This window comes from Grammomys surdaster, unplaced genomic scaffold, assembly GCF_004785775.1.
Source record: "Grammomys surdaster isolate TR1022 unplaced genomic scaffold, NIH_TR_1.0 125561, whole genome shotgun sequence".
Taxonomy (NCBI): Eukaryota; Metazoa; Chordata; class Mammalia; order Rodentia; family Muridae; genus Grammomys; species Grammomys surdaster.
The window spans coordinates 924484-945310 of record NW_021620408.1 but is presented as its reverse complement, the minus strand read 5'-3'; the positions used below and the strand labels follow the sequence as shown (position 1 = coordinate 945310).

Genomic DNA, 20827 nt, shown 5'->3' with positions numbered 1-20827 from the left:
AAGTTTGTCCTAGACCCTAATGTCTCTCTCTCTGTCTGTCTTTCTCCTCCTCTCCCTCTCTCTTCTCTCCCTCCCTTCCTCTCCATCCCTCTCTCCTCTCCTCTCTCCTCCTCTTCCTCTCTCTCTCTCTCTCTTTCTCTCTCTCTCTCTCGATTGAATTCAGGACCTTTGGAAGAGCAGTCAGTGCTCTTAACTGCTGAACCATCTCTCCAGCCCTGACCTCTCTCTTCTTAATCACAGTGACCACAGCTGACATTCCTCTTTCCCCACACTTCACTCTGGCCTGGGCTAGAGCTGTGTGACAGGCCCAGCGTGGAGCATGTCACGTTTGTTCCTGCCTCCCCACCGCCCCGTTCCATTTAGAATGCTCAGTTACAAGGCAATGCTGTGCGGATTGTGCTATGGGATAGGAATGTGAGAGAAACACACACTCTCCCGTCCCCCATGACAAAAATAAAAAGGTTTCAGAGGGGGACAAGGTCACTCACTCTCCCCCCGTGTGGTGGGTCAGCTGAGTGCTGTTGGGGTAGACAGAACTTGGTTGGGCTGTCTTCCCGCTACCATAGGATAAGGTTTTTGCCAACTTGAAGATAAAACACAGACGTTGGCAGAGGACCAAAGCCGTATTACCAAGCATGGACTCCTTTCCTCTGACAGGACAGTAAAGGGCTGGATCCAAGTAGCTTACTAATGTTTCCTAAGAGATTTACAGACATCTTGTCATGGTCTGAACAGACGGAGTCGGCAGCTGGACTCATGCTCTTCTGGAAGAAGCTGGCTGCCTGTCCATCATGAAGGCGGCTTCACAGGTAGGAGAGCCATCTCCTGGCTAGTGTGAAGTGAGGTCAGTTAAAGTGTGGTCCCTGAGCAGCGGTGAGAACTGAATTAGAAATGAGAACTCTTGGGGCTAGAAATATGGCTAGGTGGTTAAGAGCACTTACTGCTCTTGCAGAGGACCCAAGTTTGGTTCCCAGCACCGATATCAGGTGGCTCACAACCCTCTATAACTCCATCTCCGGGGATCTGACGCTTGTCTTCTAGCCTCTGCAGGCACCTGCACTGATGTATACACACATACACATAACCAAAAATAAAATAACTCTTTGGAAGGAAGGACTCTTGTCCCCACCCAACACATAGATTCAGAAGTGGCTGGAGCCTGGTGATCCTGCTTAAACATGCCATCCAGGAGTTGATGCAAACTCAAGTTCACATCTGGGTGGGTTACGCTGTCGTACCTGGTCCTTTTTTTTTTTAAAGATTTATTTATTTTATGTATATGAGTATACTGTCACTGCCTTCAGACACACCAGAAGGGGACATCAGAACCCATTACAGATGGTTATGAGCTACCATGTGGTTGCTAGGAATTGAACTCAGGACCTCTGGAAGAGCAGTCAGTGCTCTTAACCGTTGAGCCATCTCTCTAGCCCATGAGCCATCTTTCCCCCTGCTCCTTTTCTTCTCTCATTTCCTACCATATTCTTTGCCTCCTGTCTTCTCACACCCCTTCTCCTCCACAAAACAGCAATCCCTTTTCAGAGATCCTCAAGGTTCAGTCTAAGTGCCCCAGGTGTGTGTGAGCTTCTGCTGTCAGAGCCTTTGTGCTGTTTCCTCTGCCTGGAACACTTTTCCTCTAGAGAGAGGAGTAAATAGGGCCCCATTTACCACCTGCTCCAGCCATGGCTTGCTTTCTTGCCTGATGTAAAGGAACACAACCCCTCCTGCCCCATCTTTCCCTCTGATTCAATTCCCTTTTTTCCCACTCCCAACTGTGTGATACATTTACCCACCACCTTCTCTCACCCAAGACAGAAGACTGTTGGTCTCTGGCCCATCTGTGTATTCTCTCAGCTGAATCCTTTGCAAGCCGCCTTGCCTAAAAAGTAGGAAGACATCTTGATGCTACCCTGTACCAGGACTCCACATGCAAAGTAAAAGCAGAAGTAAGAACCAGCCAGAATAGGCCCTCACTGCCCAGGACCCTAAAGATGCTTGGAACAAAATGTCACTCACTGGAAAAGAACAACAGCTTTGAGGAGAGCCACTACAGCAGTTACTCAACGAAAAGGTGGCTTCTAAAGGATGGAGAAGTGGGGAACCCCCCACCCCAACCCATGACACACACTGATTCTTTTGATAAATCTTTGTCAAGTGCCAACCGATCACCATGGCCAGTGCCAGATCCTATGCAGAAGGCAGATCTGATACCGTGGCTTCTTTTGGCCAGCTCTGCTGTAGACACTTTTGGCTCTTCAGCTCCTGGGCCTGCTTACAATCTTGCAGGTCCCCTCTTGCTGTGGATTGAATACTGTCACCATCTTTCCAGTCTGTGTGTTTAATCTTAACCTCCAATGAGACTGTGGGGATAGGAGGATTAGAGAGGGAAGTCAAGGCTCCATGAGGCAAACTGGTAGAATAGATGTCCTTGTTACAAAGGCTCCTGGGAGGCCATTCTTGCGCCATCACATGAAGATACAACCAGGAGGCCTTTCACAAACCATGTAGAAAACACCCACGAGCCACTGAAGCAGCTGGCACCTTGACCTTGTCAGCTCCAAAGCTGTGAGAAAATTAATTCCATCACCCAAGCCACCAGCATATAATGTTTTGCTATGGCATCTCTAGCTAACTGATACTCTTACCTCTGCCCCACCACTCAGTATCCAGTTGTCCTGGCTATTCTACAGGTTGAGGTGGGGGCCACCAAAAGGTGGCTTCTTACAAGTGTTAAGTGACAAGCAGTCTGTGATTTCCTACTTCAGCCACATACCTGCAGCCTGTAACCTGCACCATTCGAGCCAGAGTCCCGACAAGGGAAACTGAGCCTTCACGGCCTTCTGCTTTCTGTTCCCCAGTGGAGACACCTTCCTTAGCCTCCTGCCATAGTTCTCTGTTCTACTTCCTGTCCTTCAAGGTCAGAAAAGCAGCATGCCTTTTTTTTGTGGCCCATAGTTATGTCCATGTTCTTCCTAGTCCCAGCTAAGACTTGAAGAGTGGCTGGGTAGTGGTGGCGCATGCCTTCAATCCCAGCACTTGGGAGGCAGAGGCAGGCAGATTTCTGAGTTCGAGGCCAGCCTGGTCTGCAGAGTGAGTTCCAGGACAGCCAAGGCTACACAGAGAAACCCTGTCTCGAAAAACCAAAAAAAAAAAAAAAAGACTTGAAGAGTGGACAGAAGCTTCTCTCTCACATATCTGAAAATTGCCTGGGACAGATCACCCAGTGTGTTCATTAGTATTATGAACAATAGACAGGCCTAAAGAATCCTACCTTGCTATTTTGTTGCATGGCCCTGTTTCAAAGTCCAAAACTGACATTTTGATCTCCTTTGGTGAAAAAAGATACCTAAGGCATATTAGAATAAAATTTATATACTGGGAAAAGCAAAATAGAAAGGCACACTAAAACTACATATAATTGTGTATGTGTGTATATGTGTATCTCCTTTTGTAGATCTATACACATAAGCATATGCATATATATATGTGTGTGTATATATATATATATATATATATATATCCATTTTCAGCACAAGTAGGTATTGTCTTACACATTTCTCTGACTCTAACTTCATTTATCTAACATTACACCTTCATCCTTCCACATTTGACCCAAGAGCTCATCTTCCGTCTCTACCTCTATAACCCAAATTACAGATGCTTCTCATACAGCTGCTAGTCTGTCCCTTAAGAGGCTTCCCCTGCTTCCGCTTGTCCAGCTGTTCTTCAGAGATGAAGGGTCTCTGCAAACCAATCTGCTGATGGCAAGACACCTGTGTCCACTGGCCACTGCCATTCCCGGAACCAACCAGTGGCTGAGGTAGTGGCTCTCACCTGTGCCTTCCCCTGCTTGCCTGTGGAGATAAACAGGTGACTCAAAAAGGGGGGTGTGCTGGAAGTGCTTTCAGTGGAGAACAGTATCAAATGATAGCTTTGTTCTAATGTAGAGGCCTGGTCTAAAGTAGAAATAAAAATAAAGCAAAATGAGATGTATGCACTTTGCAAAAGGGCTGAACTGCAAGATTTATGGGATATGGAATTTAACTTGTTCGATTAAGTTCACGACAATGAAAGGTTAAGTCAGATACTGCTTATCAACCTGCTCCAGACATTAGAACACAGCAAAGGGGACAGTGGGGGCCCAGACATTGCAAATTCACTTTTAAATTCAGCTTTGGCGATTTTCAATAACAGAAATAAAAAGTTCAAAATGACCTGGAGAAATTTTTATTATAAACACAGCAATAATTTTAACCCAGGCAGGTAACACCCTACTACCTTAGAGAAACCCTATCCTGAGGATTCTAAATGGGCAGTGCCATCCGTGCTCTGGAAAAGCGGGGTGCCAGAAAAAGATGGCCCTGTGCAGTGGTCTAAGAGACAGGACTGCCTCCTCTACAGAAGAAAGCCTTCTTCTTGAGGGGGTCAAGTTCTACCCTCTGAAGGGAGGAAGGGTATTCATACCCTAAATCTCCAAGATTAAAGTCATACTCACATGTATACAGATGACCACCAAGATGCTTCAAGTCATTCTTAGTGTGACAGGTACTTGTTGGGGTTCACTGTGTGAAGGTGTGTCTCTGTATATTCAATTGTTAATTCTGTACCAGGAGAAAGCTGAATGCTGGCAGGATTCTATTATTACCTGGTTTTCTATTTTACAAATTTGTTCTTCCTCACCTGCCTAAGGCAATCTAGAATTGTATGACTGGCTGTAATAAAGAACCAACGGACAACAGCTGAGCAGGAAGTAGAGGGAGGATCTTCTGGGCAGACAGAGGGACTCTGGGAGAAATCAGAGGCAGAAGATTCAGCCTTATAAGTGCTGAATAGACAACCAGAGTGGACACAGGTAGATCTGGCCACATGGTGGAACACAGTGCAAGAATTAGTCAGGTTAGAGTTGACTGGAAACTCCTTAGCAAAAGGCCCAAGCTTTAAAATAATAAGTCTCTTGTGTCATTATTTATATCACCAGCAGATCCAAGGTGGTCCTGCTATAGGTACCATTGTTAACTTTCTTCCCAACCAACAGTGGGGCTCCATTCTCTACGTTGATCATTCAGGACGCTATTAAAATAGATTTGTATAGTAACCAAAGCTAATGGAATGCCCAAAAGCTAAAAATAAGTTACCATTAATCCCAGTCTTGGTACATGTCCATAAAAAGTCAAGAACATTCCTAGACCCATCTCTAGCTCAAATGACAGATATGCAGGATGTTTATAAACCAAAAGCAATGTCAAGTATCAAGACAAATCTTAGCTGATACCTTCTCAGGATAGAAAAGACCACCCTACTCAGATTGGGTAACTAAAAAAAAAAAAATTTTTTTTTTTTTGGTTTCTCGAGACAGGGTTTCTTTGTGTAGTCCTGGCTGTCCTGGAACTCACTCTGTAGACCAGGCTGGCCTCAAACTCAGAAATCCACCTGCCTCTGCCTCCCAAGTGCTGGGATTAAAGGTGTGCGCCACCACCACCTGGCCAAAAAATTTTTTCTCTAAAATAAAAAACTAGTTTTTTTTGTGTTCCCACAACCCCAGAAGCATCTTAATTGTCCATACCTACAGCCTGCCAACAGGTTGAGACTTAAACCCTCTTCACTGGCCTGGAGAGATGGCTCATCAGTCAAAAATGATTTCTGTCCTTGCAGAGGTCGGTTCAGTTCCCAGCATTTATGTGAGGAGGCTCAAGGCCACCTGTAATTCTCAGTGCAGTGACTATATGCCTTCTATTCTGTGAACTGTAGACCTCCCTACACGGACATAGTTTAAAAAGCAAAATTTATCATTTCCCTGTTTGTGTTCTGGGAATCAAGCCCGGCAAGCACGTTTACCCACTAAGCCTTCCTTCCACAGGTCCTTCACTAAATACAAAAGTCCTAGTTATAAACCCATCAGTAATTGCATCCTTTCTGTCAGTTTTTCCTTTGGCCATACTGGTATTCAGTAGTTACTCAGGAGGGTTTCTTCTCTTTCAATTCCACCCCTCTCACCCCAGAGGGAGCACTTCTATTCCTTAAGGGCCTCCAAAGCCAGTCCCTGAGCACAGCTGGTTCCCACTGCAACCACCTGTCTACAGTAATCTGTCCTGTCAGGAAGATGCTCTGCATTTTATATCCCAGTCCCTTGCCCATTCATTCCCCCAGGTCTTAGCAGTGACATCACATCCTAGAACTCTGGGACACCCCGCCTCAGCCTTCTTTACTGACACAGGCACCTTTCCCAAGTCCTGACCTTGACTGTTCAGCAATCTAACTCTCACAAGCCCTAAATGCATATAGGTTACTAGCCCCAGTCCTAACTGTACACTTCCAATACACGGAAGCCCAAGCCTTCCTTTTCCACACGGCCAGCCCTGAGTTCATGGGTTGACACGGATTTTAAAGGCAGACTGAATTAACCTGAGGTTTATTGCACAGCTGTTAGGGAGGTAACAGGAAGTTGGCAACAAGTTCTAGTCATTCCAGGCACTGGCAGATGGTCACAGGGACAGAACATGGCCATCTGAGGTGTTGGTGTCAAAACTTGGTATGTCTGAGCCAATGACTAAAGTAAAAAGCTGTTTCATGATGCTGAGGGGGTGGTGTCTCCAGTTTCACTTTGAGCATGGTCTTCTTGTCCGCTCCCTGGCCCTCTGGTGTCCACAATCATCTAGAAAATTGGGGGTGGGGGGAGAGAAGAACATGATGCTTTACATCTCCACCCATGTCACCACATCGCTTCTGGCACTGTTAGCTAAGTGGAAGCTGATAGCAGGTCAGAGCTAGACAGGCTCAGAGACCAGAGTCCCTGTTAGCCAAGTTTACTCTTCCGGTGGTGTGTGGGAACACACCAGCCTCCTACCAGACAGGCTTCTGCAGGCCTCTTGTCTGTAGCCATGGAAGGAGGATGTGATTGGGACTCATAGGTTATTTGCCAAAATTGAGCCAGAATAAAACCCCTCAGGGCAAAGGCTGGCTTCTATCATCTCCCTTCCAGAAGCCTCTGAGGACAGTGCCCAGCACTAGTAGAGGACATTCAGCGAACCTGGTATCAGCAAACCTGGTATCAGCAACCAAGAGACCAATAGGCTGTGAGAAGGAAGATTTGTTGGAAAGCATCAGGGTTTGGTAAGGACAGTAGACCTTCCAAACACGGGGAAAAGGCTTTCCGCATCCTCTCCCTGCAGTATCAATGACCAGGGCACCAGCAGCCCACAATCACTTTCGAATACAGGGGCAGAAGGGAAGCCACAGTGGGATGGGCAGCTTAGGAAATGGCCCAACTGGGACAAATGACCAGGAAACAGTGACCACATTCACAGCCTCTAACAGAGGTGGCTTCCCAACTCTCCAAGCTTCTCAAACAGAAGAGAGCTGCTAAATACTGCTGCCTGCAGGCATGAGCACTCTCACACACACGCCAAGGGATGGTGGTGATGTTGCTTCAGAGACCACAATTTGAGAACCATTACTTCAGTGGCCTCTTACTAAATAGAATGAACGAAAATGAACAAGGTTGGGGGTACTTCTGAGGACTCACTAGTCAGGAAGTCTGGGATAGGACTGCTCCCTAAAAAAGTGCCCACCACAGTTCAGAGAAGGCTAACTGCAACCCAACTGTCTGTACCCCAACTGCAGCCCTTCTCAAGCCAACAAGCACTGCAGATCCCAACGAAACCTAGGGGCCTGAAGCTTCCCAGGTGCTCCTGTGACCCCAAAGCAGCTCTTTACTTCACACTATGAAGATGTGAGGAAGTGAGGTGGCGGGGGCTGGGGGTTGGGGGGAAGAATGTCCCTGCTGGCCCAGGTGGGGAAGCAGCCTCTGCTTTTCCTTATGACTGTGGCCTTTGCTGGACCACTGCTGCTCTCTAGTGAGGCGTCTGGATTCATACCTTCAAGGGCCCTGTTCCAACTTCTTCTGGAAAGCCAAGAACTGGTGCGCACACGTGGCAGAGATCAACTGACAATCCTGCAGAGACAAGCCACACTCAGGACCTCATAGTCAACCAAGATTTCAACAGGAACCAAGATACAATTATTAGTTGGGGGTGGGTGGGATACAAGGTAGCTACAACAGCTTCTTCCTGGAACCCCTTTCCTCCTCCATGCAGGGCACTCAACTCAAGATCCCACCCTCAGCCCCACACTGCCATTCTTTTCCTTCTGACTGCACCCATCTTCCACAGGCGAAGGCTACCTGCATAATCTTGATGGGTTTCTTTCTTTCTTTCCTCACACTGATTACATTGTAACTTCTGATAAAGTTGGCTTTCCTGCTTTTAGTTTTGTTAAGAGCAATCTGGATGTGTGTGCAGGTTTGAATGAGAATGGGCCCCACCCATAGGCTCATGTATTTGAATACTTGGTCCCTAGTCTGTAGAACTGCTTGGGACGATTAGAAGTGTGGCCTTGTTAGAGGAGGTGTCATGGGGGTGGGGCAAGAGAGCTGAGGTTTCAAAAGCCCATGCCATTCCCAGTTAGTTCTCTGCCTGGTTGTAGTGAGATGTGAGCTCTCAGTTATTGCTTCAACATGGCCACGCCCGAAGGCATACTGGTCATGAACAGACTCACCCTCTGAAATTCTTAAGCCCCCAATAAACTCTTCATGGCCACTAGGCACACACATGATAGACATACATATGTACAGTCACATATACACACGAAATAAAAAAGTCAGATTGCATTTTGGTCTGCAAACCATGCATTTTAAAGAAAGCTCCAAAAGGCCAGACAATCGGCAGCACAGATGGCTAAGATGGTGGCTCATATACACATCAGGCCGCCAGGGACTACAGGGCTAGGAAGTGAGCTGCACATTCTGTACCAGGGAGCCCCTTCTCAACACACGCCTACGGACTATCACATGCTCTACCTCCTGCCCTCCCCAGTCCACTCAGTCCAGCCCACATTTCCTCCTGTTCTCTCTCCTCTGTTCCTATGTGAAAACTTGAAGAACCTGTCTAGAGACCTTTGGAAATCTGTGCTGATCCATCACCTCACAACATGCAAACACCCCAAGTTTCTGGAAACAGAACGCCAAGTTGCAAAGACCCAGCACTGACGAGCAGCTTCTAGGATGCACTATACTTCTATAAGGCTGCAGAGAAAGACACAAGTGTAGGAAAGCTCCAGGAGCTGGAGGAGTCAGGAACAGACACCCCGAACTCAGAACATGTCTTTCAGCATCCTTTCCCTGCGTTACCAATGACCTCAGCACACGCAGCCAAGATCACTTTCGGATGCAGGGGCCAAAAAGGACAAAAGGAACCCTAGGAAAGACAGAAGACGGATGCCAGGCCCAGATGAAAGCCACAGTGAACATCAACTGCACAGAACACCAACAATCTGCCAATAAGGTGAGTCAGTCCTGAAAATCTTTGTCTTGGCTTTGGTTTTCCAAGCCTGGAAATGGAGGTTCAAAATAGCTTAGACTGCTTATGGTGTATTCTGTGGACTAGCTAGAGAGCAGCTGGTCGCTTGATGGCAGCTCAAGGGAACAATGTCTAGGCTGAGGCCCTGCTTTCCAGGGCAGAGGCAAGGCACACATCTGGGTGTACTTCTGCCACTGGGGGAAAAATGGGTTCTGCTTTGATGCTGAGGGAGGGGTCCTGAGGAAGCCAGTGCAGATGCTCCAGACCACCCTAACTTTTTCTAATTGTCCAGCTATAGATGTTCCCTCTACTGCTAACAAGTCACTGCTACCTAACACAATGACAAAGATAAAGGCCAGAGTGAGATGGAGGCACATGCACGTGTCTCCAATGCCTATATCCACCCCTTGCCCTTACAACTCACCAACACTAGAACAGCCCCACACTCACCCCTAGTGAGTTATCTGGAGGAACAGGGCATGACCTAGGTCTCCCAGGGAGATGGAAGGATCCACACAGCACTCCCTACTCATTCTCCCCTCCCGTGTCACTAAAGCAGCAGAGAAAACTACGCACTTCAAAGGCCGGGGCTCCAGACTGGACAGAGCCATCCTTACATTCTCAAACACCAATCCCTTGTGCAGTGACTTACCTGCTATGGCCTCCTGAGCACCCGGCCAGTGGATCCACTTCTTCTCTAGAGAAGGGACCAGAGCTCTTGGGAGACAGGTCTGATGACCCACGGTGCTGGGTGCTCAAAGGCACATCAGGACACGGCGCTCTGGAGTGTACCGTCTCACCTGGCATTGCGTATGTAAGAGCAGTACAAACACATCAGTTACTGTGTGCTGTCAGGCCCTCATTCCTGCCTATTGTCACAGGGTGGAGAGAAAAACCTTTCCCAAGCGGCTACCTAAGGCCAGGATCAAAAGCAGGCCACAAGGGAAGAATTCAAGGAAGCAAATCTGCTCCCTCCTGGGGCTCTCTGTCAAGCTGTTTACTCAGTTTACAAGTGACAATGCCTTACAGGAAGTAACTCTCCCTTGACCGTTCATTTGTTCAGTCAGAACCCTGACTCTTGACTAACAGAAGACAGCAAGATGCACGCTAGCTAGAAGTCAAACAACGTAACATTTTCTACAAGTTCTCAAGTGTCCTGAGGAGGTGACAACTGGGTGTGGAGGCTGAGAAAGCTTCTGAAGGAAGCAGCCGGCGTCCCAGCTCCAAACCACTGCTTCACAGAAATGCCAGAATGACAGGAAGCAGGCGATGTGAGAAAGCACCAGGGTTTGGCAAGAATAAGTGTGGATCCTCCAAACACGGGGAAAGGCTTTCCGAATCCTCTCCCTGCAGTATCAATGACCAGGGCACCGGCAGCCCACAATCACTTTCGAATACAGGGACAAAGAGCAGAGAGTAAGATGAGAGGGAAGGCTACAGCCAAGAGATGAGCAAGGGTTAAACTGGAAACAGAAAGACAGACAGACAACAGCCAGATAGCCAGCAAAAGAAAGAAGCAACAGTTACTGCTGGGAGGAGGTGACCATTCTAACGAGCACTGGCCACTAGACCTGCAGTAGACCCAGCACGTGCTGTCATGTCTTAGATAAACACAACCTGCCCAGCTGGCAGAGCCAAAGGGTGACAGACCTCTTATGTCAGAGGCAGGAACTGGTAGTCCCGTTTTTCTGATGAGGAAACTAAGAAACAGACAAGGCCTGGAAGCTAGCAGAAAGCAGTGACTGAGATCTAGACAGTGCATATGACCCCCAAATCCTTCTCGTTCCTCTCCATTCTGTTGTCAACCCCCACCAAAGTAAAGCAGAGGGACACAGAAGGGACGGTGGGAACATTATGACATACAAGACACAGATCCCAAGTGGGTACAGCAAGAAGCAGGCAGAGCTCAAAGCACCCAGCCTCACCTTACACACTTCCAACTCTAACTGAAAAAACTGCACCCCAGATCCCAGGGCACAACCCTCACTCAGGAGCACCGTGGTCCATCAGTCCAGCAGGACGGAGACACCGCTCGTGGCCACTGTAGAGCCAAGCTATTATGTCTGCAAAAAAATAGCACCCAGTTACCTGGGAAGCACACTGAATGCCAGACACAGAAGCTGCCAGGCAGCCAACCACGTGGCATGGACCCAACCCCACCCATAAGGGACTCCCACTATGCAACATGGATCTGAGCTGTCCCCAGAATCTTGCCCTTGGGTACTTCTGGCTTCCACTGGGCTTCTCTCTGCACAGTGGTTTTGATGTGTTTATAAAAAGATAAAGAGGAAGAATATGTTCTGTGGAGGTGTGGAGAGGTATGGGGGACGGGGATGTCTCAGTGGGGCCATGCCGAGGCATCCCTTCCCCCTGAGTGACCACCCACACAACGGTATAGTAGAGATTTATTCAGGGCATGGGGAGGGGAGTTAAGAAGTTAGTAGAGACAGAGAGTAGAGAAGTAGAGGCTGGCCATGAGCATGTGGAGAGGGGGGAAGGGAAGGGGTGAGGTGAAAGGGAGAAGTAAGAGAGGGCAAGAGAGCCAAGAGAGAGAGGAGGGGGCAAGCAGCCCCTTTCATAGAGGGCCAGGCCTACCTGGCTGTTGCCAGGTAACTGTGGGGGTGGAGTTTAGACAGAATGCTAAGAGGCTTCATCTGCCTTTCTCAAGTGATCGGATTCCGCACCACCCCTCTGCTGGTGCCCATGGGAAGGCTATTTAGAGGCACCGGAGCTTCAAGTTGCTCCGGAATAGCAGCGCTTACCCAGGCATCCTCTCCCTGGACCGTGAACGCTCAACACGGACTTGAAGGGAGTAGGGGGCTCCGGCTGCTGCAGAAGCTGTCGACCCAAGGAGCTTCCATCGGTCTCCAGGAGGGCTGTGCAGTCTACAGCCTAGCAGGACAAGGGAAGAGGCTGCAGTGCAAGGCAGGGCAGGGGGACCCGGACGCTGCACCCGGGATCCTGGGAGCGTCCTCAGCTTAGACCCTGGTCAACGGATTCGCCTTGGTAGGATACTAAAAACATAGAACACAAGTCGTAAATAACGATCCAGTTTTTGTAGGCGACAGACACGGCTTTGGGGCTTCGGATACTGGAGCGGCGAAAAGCAAACTGCTGTAGACCAGCCGCCCACCCGCAGCCCTGTTTGCTTGATGGAGGGAACGGCGCTGCTCATGCACCCCGCTGCACTCACCTTGGCGCCCTGTATTGGGGAGACCAGCAGACAGCCCGGGAATATGCAGGATGTCTGTAGATTTGGGCGGATGGCATTGACCAGAGAGGAAGCACATCCACGCGACGGGAAACTTTGGTCTTCACCACGGGCGCCGGCGGAAGTACAAATGATAAAGCGCGCTGCAGCCTAGAGCAGCATCTCCGAGCGGCGGTCCCTCCAGCGCCCCCTGGAGGAGAGGAGACTAACAACTGTTTGAACTATTAAGTTAATTTGTAACAATGATTGGTTTAAGGGAGAAACTTTCCCTTGTTTGCCGATTTTTTTTTCTTATTTGTTCTGAAGTAGATCTCTCTTACTAGCTACTGATTCCATAGCTCCTGGCTCAGCGGTGCCACAAAGGAACAAATGATGACTTACTGGCATGCTTCTTTAAACACCACCACACTGGATCAGTAGTGGCTTGAGACTAACATGTGAAAGTGATGCGCCCAGAGGTGTGAGAAAAGAATGAATGCTTTGTTAACCCGCTACCTAAAAATCAAAAGGCAGATCGAACGATTCCCTTAACCAGAAAAGTCCTGATCCAAGTAACAGAGATGATAGACGGATGTCTGAGAAGGAGCTCACGTGTCTCCAAATCTTCACTCTCGCAAACTCTGCCTGGATCCTAGGTCAAATGTGGCTCTTGGCCCCTTGTACAGCAATTCTGCTCTTGGGGCTGAAGACGGAATTCCACTGAAAGAATCCAGAGGCTGACTACGTCAGGAGAAAGCAGAAATCCAGATTTGCCCTGTGCAACCTTGAAGGAGATGGGAGTCCTAGATTCCATACTTGAGAGATGTCCACATCTAGGAACTGTGTGTCTCTGTGATAGGAGGAACTGTGAGATGTTGTTATTGGGCTATGCTGACCCTCTGCCTCCCGAATGCTAGGAGTGCACCACCACTGCCGTGCCTAAGAGTGACTCTTTAGGATTTATTTATTTAATGTCTGAGTGCTCGCTCTATCTGTATGTACACTTGCTTGCCAAAAGAGGGCATCAGATCCCATATGTTTGCTGGGAATTGAGTTCAGGACCTCTGGAAGAGCAGTCAGTGTTCTTAACCTCTGAGCTATCTCTCCAGTCTCTAAGGGTGACTAAAACAGAAAAGATAGTCTGGGCTGGAGAGATGGCTCAGTAACTAAAAGCGATTGCAGAGGACCTGGGTTCAATTCCCAATACTCATAAAGAGCACCTAATGTTTGTGTCTATAACTCCAGTTTTAAGGGATATGATGCCCTCTACTGGGCATTGTGAACATGTGTGTAGATGTGGTACACAGTATTTCAGGCAAAACACCCATAGGCATAGCATTAAAAAAAAAATTTTAACGCAAAAGGTAGAATTAGTTCTAATGATGTATTTTTTATAAATTTAATACTGTAACAAAATAATGTGTCAGCACTGTCATGGTTAATATTGCCAACTTGACAGGATTCAGAATCACCTAGAAGACAATAGACTAGGCACACCTGTGAGGGACACCTAGATTAAGTTAGCCGCTGGGCATGTCTGTAAAGGAATGATCTAGATTACAATGAATGAGATGAGAAAGCCCACCTTAACTGGGTGTGGACAGCACCGTTCTGGGGTCTGGGGTCTTGAGCTGAACTAACAGAGGAGAGTTAGCTGAGCAGTAGCAATTGTTTTTCTTCATGTCCTGTGGAGAGCCGCATAGTGCTGCGCCCTTAAGATGGCGCTGGTCTCCACCTTCCGCCACCTGTTGGCGAGTGCTCTTAGGAGTAAACAAGTCCTTGCCACCTGCTGGTGAGGACTCTTAGGAGTAAACAACTCCTTATTTGTCTGTGGCTGGTGATCTGGCTTGTCTCCGTGTGAGTGTGTGTGTGTGTGTGTGTGTGTGTGTGTGTGTGTGTGTGTGTACCTATCTGCTGTTGCCATGTGGCAGACGGGGGTTGGCTATTCCTAGAGTACTTAAGCCTGGGAGACGCTTCCCCGGGGTTGTCAGTAAGAAGCTTATTCAAGGTCCTGAATAAACTGCTTGGAGAAGAGCTCGCTCGTTCGTTGCGTCTTCCTTGCTGGTCGAGGGTGGACGCGACAATGTCCCAGCTCTGAATGCAGCACAACCAGCCACCCCAACCAGAACCTCAACAAGAACTTCCCTCCCATGATGGACTGACTGTACCCTTAAACTGTGAGCCAGAATAGCTTCCTCCCAGATCAGCTGGCTTTGTCAGTGTATTTTACAGAGCAATGAGAAAGATAACTGATGTCATCATACTGTATTTTTTTTCTTTCTGGATACTGGAGGTTAAACCAGTACCAAATGCTTCACTCCTGCTAGGTGATTGCTTTGTTGCTAAGCCCAAACCCCGGCCCTCTTTTAAAATTTAATTTTGAGGGGCTGGAGAGATAGTTTCAGCAGTTAAGAGTACTGACTCCTCTTCCAGAGGACCCAGGTTCAATTCCCAGCACCCACATAGCAACTCACAACTGTCTGTAACTCCAGTTCCCAGGACTGGACACCCTCACACAAACATACATGCAGGAGTGATTGTGACCTCAGAGTAGCTGAGGATGTTGGAGGCCTGGGCCTCTTCCATGGAGGAGGAGGAGGAGTCAAGGCTGAGTCAAGACAGCGTGTTCCAAAGAGGGTCAAGGCAAGAAGCCAGCAGCTGGGTCATTGAGACCTGTGAGAGCTCCAGGCCCCATCCCTGAGCACAAATGACTGTCCTGCTGGGTGTTACGCTGTATCTGTCCGTCCTCCTCCTCTGCTTCTTTCTGCTCATCTGTTACTGCACCTATCTGAGGGAATAAGCTCAGGCTCCTGAGGTCAGGGGCTGAAACCTAACGGGAGCCTTAGCACAGCATCCAGGGCCACTCAGCTGTTTCTGAACTGCCCCAGGGACTACTAGCACATAAAGTTGTGCAGACTGGGTACTGGGCACATTGGCATCATAGTCTGTGACTGGGAAGCAGAGGTGTTGGGAATGCTTGATTAAGCAGAAGCCACAAACATGTATGACTAAAAAGGAGACACTTTTCCAAGAAGTCCTCCTCTGGTGCAGCAGAGCAACCCTATGTTACACCATCCAATGCTTAAACGGTAGGTCCTTCCAATAAAGCCTCCTGGGAATACCTTCTAATAGTGTACTTTCAGAGTTAACCTTTACTTCATCCTGACTTCACGAAGCAAGGTGGACTAGTAAGTCTGAGAGAGTCAGACTGTGCAGGGCTTTTGGAGATAAAGAAGAATGTCCATCAAGGATTCTTGAGAAAGGCAGTTCTTCCCTTGGATTCTGAGTTCAATGCTCAGTTACCTCCCAAGCCCAAGTGTGTCTGTTGCTGCTCTTCTTGCTGCACTGAGATGTCTGGTACAAGCCTCTTGGGGAAGGGAAGGTTTCTTTTGGCTCACAGTTTGAGGTTACAGTCCATCACAGTGGGGAATGGCAGAAATTATGAAGGCAGGATCACAGCGTGGTGGCAGGAATATGAAGCAGCTGGTTGTATTATATCTAAAATCAGGAGCAGAGAAAGATGATGGTATGCTGGTGCCTGTTAGCTCTTTCTCTCTTTTTGTTTTGTTTTTGCTTTTTCAAGACAGGGTTTCTCTGTATAGCCCTGGCTGTCCTGGAACTCACTCTGTAGACCAGGCTGGCTGGGATTTCAGAAATCCGCCTGCATCTGCCTCTCATGTGCTGGGATCAAAGGCGTAAGCCATTACTGCCTGGCTTTTTTTTTTTTTTAAGAATTATTTATTTTTTTATGTATACTGTAGCTGTCTGCAGACATGCCAGAAGAGAGCATTGGATCCTACTACAGATGGTTATGAGCCACCATGTGGTTGCTGGGAATTGAACTCAGGACCTCAGTGCTCTTAACCTCTGAGCCATCTCTCCAGCCCCCTGCTAGCTCTTTCTTATTCAGCCTTGGACCTGTGGGATGATGCTACCCACATTCAGAGTGGACGTTTCCACCTCAGTTCACCCAATCTAGAAACACCCTCTAAGTATTCTAGATCCTGTCAACTTGACAATCGAAATTAGCCTTCATACCATGGGTCCTCACTTCCACCCTTCTTATAGCTGCAGAAGAAGTCACCCCTCTGATACCCATCACGTAACTTGTCTTGATGGTTAAGCACACACATGTCACTGATGGGGCCCAGGGTTTGCCTGGACCCAGAATGCTCAACCATATCCAAGATCCTTTCTGGCCAACTATAGTGGTTTGAGTAGGTTTGGCCCTTCTGGACTCATGTATTTGAAAATGCTTGGCCCACAGGGAGTGACACTATTAAAAGGTGTGTCCCTGTTAGAATAGGTGTGGCCTTGTTGGAGGAAATGTGTCACTGTGGGGGTGGGCTTTGAGGACACCTAGTGCTCAAGTTCTGCCCAAGACAGAAGAGAGCCTTCTCCTGCAGAGGAACCTGTGGAGGATAATCTCCTTCTTGCTGCCTTTGGTTCAAGATGATGGTACATAGAACTCTTGGTTCCTCCAGCACCAAGTTAGCCTGCACACTCCCATGCTTCCCACTATGATGATAATGGACTGAACCTCTGACACTGTACACTCCAATTAAATGTTTGCCTGTGTAAGAGTTGCACTGGTCATGGTGTCTCTTCGCAGCAATAAAACTCTAACTAAAACACCAATCATGGGCTGTGTATGTGGGGTGTGTGTGTGTGTGTGTGTGTGCTGCCAAGAGAGGCCAGTGGAGTGTGTTGGGCTCTGATTGGCAGAGTGATGTCAGCTAAGAGACACACTTGCTTAGACAAGACACATGCTAAGACAAGAACCATAGAGGGCACATGATGCCTGGAGGGTATAAATAGAACTTATTTATACCTTATTTATACCTGAGTGTAGCTGGAGTTGCAGATGATTTATAAGCTGGATGGCTTATAAACAATAGAAATCTTTTTCTTGTGGTTCTGAAGCCTAGATGTTATGCTTTGAAATATGACCTCATATTTCATAAAAATGGCCTCAAAGACTAGGTGCTTATGACTTGGTAGCTAGATCCTAGTAGGAGGAGGAGAGGTAACTGGAGGCTTGCCCTCAGAGGGGGTATTGGAAACACAGACCTGTAACTTTAATTTTTTCAAAGTCTACTTTTAATGACAGTTCTTAAATGTTTTAACCTCCCTTGTAGCTCACCACCCACCAGAGGTGGTGAAAAAGAAAGGTTACGGCGGGGGGGGGGGGGGGGTGTAGGATGTGGACCTGTTTAGAAAGGCTCTTTGGAGCAGCTCCCATCTGTGTTGTCTGGAAATCTGCAGTTCAGTTCACAGGTCGACAGTGGCAGGTGGATCCACTTGCAAACACTTCATGGATATGCCAGCAGTTCAGTTCAGAAGAATCAGGATAGCAAACAGGGGAATCAGCAGCAGTGGCACTACCTAGCAGAGACAGCCAGGCCCCAGCCTCGGCACAAGTCAGCAGGAGAGACCAGGGCCAACAGGAACATTGGGAAAGTTCTCAGCTGTGCCTCTCTCAGTGAAGCGAAGATCAGCAAAGACTAGAGACCAACAAGCGTTGCACAGCTAGCTCTATAAGCAAGCCTAGCTCAGCCCCTGTCACTGTCTATCAAGTTCCGTTTATACCCTCCGAACATCATGTGCGTCCTATGGGTCTTGCCTAAGCACGTGTATCTGTCTCAGCTGACATCACTCTGCCAATCAGCTTGAGTCCATGGAAGCAACAGAAAAGCCTGGGCACACCACCAGAAGTTTTTTGGTGCATTTCTCTCTATGGAGTCCTGACAAATGCAGCTCAACTATGCAATGTAAGGGAGACCAATACATGAGTGTTGTTAGCAAAGAATCCTTCATCACATGTCCTTTCACATGCTTGCTTTAGCAGAACATCCTTTCTCCTGTGTCTGCTTCAGTGTCCTTCATGAGTCTGCCTTAGCCTTTCACCTGTGTCCACATCAGCTAACCGTTCCTTCATGTGTTTGCTCCAGCAAAATACCATCCAACCAACTTTCCAAAGAAGCCCTAAGTTTTCACTTCACAGACTTTTCTCTTTTGGTCTCTGGCCACCATGAACAGCTTCATTCCACCACACACTCCTTGTCGTGAGCACTTGACACACTCCAGGCTCAGAAACCATAGAGCCAAACGATCAAAAGCTAAAACAAAAATCTCCTCTCCTAAGTTGCTTTCCTCGGTATTTTGGTCCAGCAACATGCTGGGAGTCTGAGCTCAAGGCACCTGCAGACTCAGTCTCTGAGCCCCGTGTCACCCCACTCCCATATCACAGGCTGATGGCTGCCTTCCCATTGTTTCCAATAAGAAGAAGGAAGAAAGGAGATCTAGGGGACCCTCATAACCTGATCACACCCCCCACCAAAGATCCTGCAACCTGATACTACCACAGTGGGAGGTAGAGTTTCAAATTGGACTTAGGGGAGGGTGTCACCATTCAGTCTGTAATACTGGAATAATAATTAAACGGGCCAAAACACCTAAAATATTACATGTGCTCAAAAATACTGGCTGCTAGTTGTATTCCTTCGTGGGATAACATGGCTAGACTGGGCTAGATGTCAAAACCAGTAAAGACACATGTCCTCAGGAATGACAACCTGCTAGGCAGTAGTGGCACGTGCCTTTAATCCTGGCGTAGGTAGGCAGATCTGAGTTTGAGGTCAGTCTGGTCTACAGAGTGATTTCTAGGACAGCCAGGGCTACACAGAGAAACCCTGTCTTGGGAAAAATAAATAAATAAAACAAAAAACAACCCCAGGACCACATGGCAGAAAAGACCAACTCAGAAGTTGTCTTCTGATATCCAAATGTGCACCATGACATGTGTGCCCACCAAGCACACATACACATAAATCAAACATAACTTTTTAAAAAGACACATGAAACAGCCAGGCGTGGTGGACACAGCTTTAACCCCCTCACTCAGGAGGCAGAGGCAGGAGGATCTTTGTGAGTTCTTCAAAGCCAGCCTGGTCTATATAGTGAGTTCCAGGACAGCCAAGACTACACAGAGAGACCCTGTCTCAAGAAAGGCAAATCAAACTAAAACAAGAAGCATTGCTGACCCATTTGCATGAGCTTTATGTCTCTACTTCACTTTTTACATATACTCCTGGATATAACATACTGAACATTTCATAATTCTTTCCTTATTTTCCATCAGGCCTTAGATTGTCTTTTCTTCAGAGAAGGCCCTGCTGTCCACTCTGAATAAATAAATTAGGTCACCACCGTCACAATCTGCCTACCACTACTTCATTTGTAGTGCTTATGGTTTTTAAAAATTTATTTTATGTGCATTAGTTTTTTGTCTGCATATATTTCACTGTAAGGTTATCAGATTTTCAGAATTACAGACAGTTATGAGCTGCCATCTGGGTGCTGGGAATTGAACCCGAGTCCTTTGGAAGAGCAGTCAGTGCTCTTAACCATTGAGCCATCTCTCCAGCCCCACGCTTATGATTTTTAATGGTCGAATTTTCTGGCCTATTTGTTTATCGTGCTCATTAAAATGTAACCGAGTTAGGAATCATGTCTGTCTTATTGTTTTATTTATATTGTTTTATTTTTAGTGCGTAGTCTGACCCTTGATACAACGTAGTTCCTTGGATATTATGGGGGGATGCAAAGCTAGATGAATAGATTAATGAAAAAAATGAGTGGATGGATAGATGGATGAATGGATAGGCAGACAGATGCATGCAGATTAATAATTAGATACATAAGAAGGCAGATGGATCAGTATGATGGACGACTAACGGGATGAGAGGAAGCTATGTTCCGCACATATTTTCTGGCAAATGGATGCATGGACTGAATGGAAGCTCAGACTTCGGAAGGAGAGCCTCGCTGGCGCAGTAAGAATTTCGGCTCTACTCCTGCAGAGGACGCTGCAGAGCCACGCCCACTGGCCAGCTGCACAAAAGGCGAAGCTGGAGACTGCAGCGCGCGCAGCCGCAGCTGGACAGACACTGCGGTGTTGGGGGAGTGTCCTGCGCAATCCCGCACTGCGGCACTCACGCACTTTGCTTTCCTGCTAGGCGAGTCACCTTGGCTCTGCGCTCTTGGCCGCCTCCAAGGCCTCCCGTCTTTAACCGGGAAAACCCAGGAGCCAGGAAGCTAGTGTGCGGGCTTGATCCTCCTACCTTTGCAAGCTATGGACCTCCTGGAGTACTCGAAAGGAGATCGTTGGTAGGCTGCCTTTCAGGGTCGGTGGGCTCGAGCTGAGCTGAAGCCCAGCCTCAGGGGAGGGAGCCGATAGGAGAGAGACCTGGGGATGCAGTGCTAGTGCGCCCGGGGGAGGTGG

General features: G+C 47.9%; 1 long non-coding RNA gene and 3 other non-coding genes across 6 annotated transcripts; all 4 read right to left on the bottom strand.

Annotated features, from left to right (window-relative positions):
• Positions 1–6379: 6379 nt before the first annotated feature.
• On the bottom strand, positions 6380–12658 carry LOC114638186. Of its 3 annotated transcripts, none has more exons than XR_003713842.1 (6): positions 12547–12658; positions 12116–12367; positions 11279–11416; positions 10006–10153; positions 7875–7951; positions 6380–6652 (listed from the first exon to the last, which is right to left on the bottom strand). It is a non-coding gene; the product is annotated as an uncharacterized LOC114638186 (long non-coding RNA). The 3 variants fall into 3 exon arrangements; XR_003713844.1 differs by having other exon boundaries at positions 12116–12245; XR_003713843.1 differs by lacking the exon at positions 11279–11416.
• Positions 7089–7218, bottom strand: LOC114638210. Its single transcript, XR_003713849.1, has one exon. It is a non-coding gene; the product is annotated as a small nucleolar RNA SNORA71 (small nucleolar RNA).
• Positions 9099–9229, bottom strand: LOC114638212. Its single transcript, XR_003713851.1, has one exon. It is a non-coding gene; the product is annotated as a small nucleolar RNA SNORA71 (small nucleolar RNA).
• Positions 10624–10755, bottom strand: LOC114638209. Its single transcript, XR_003713848.1, has one exon. It is a non-coding gene; the product is annotated as a small nucleolar RNA SNORA71 (small nucleolar RNA).
• Positions 12659–20827: the final 8169 nt, after the last annotated feature.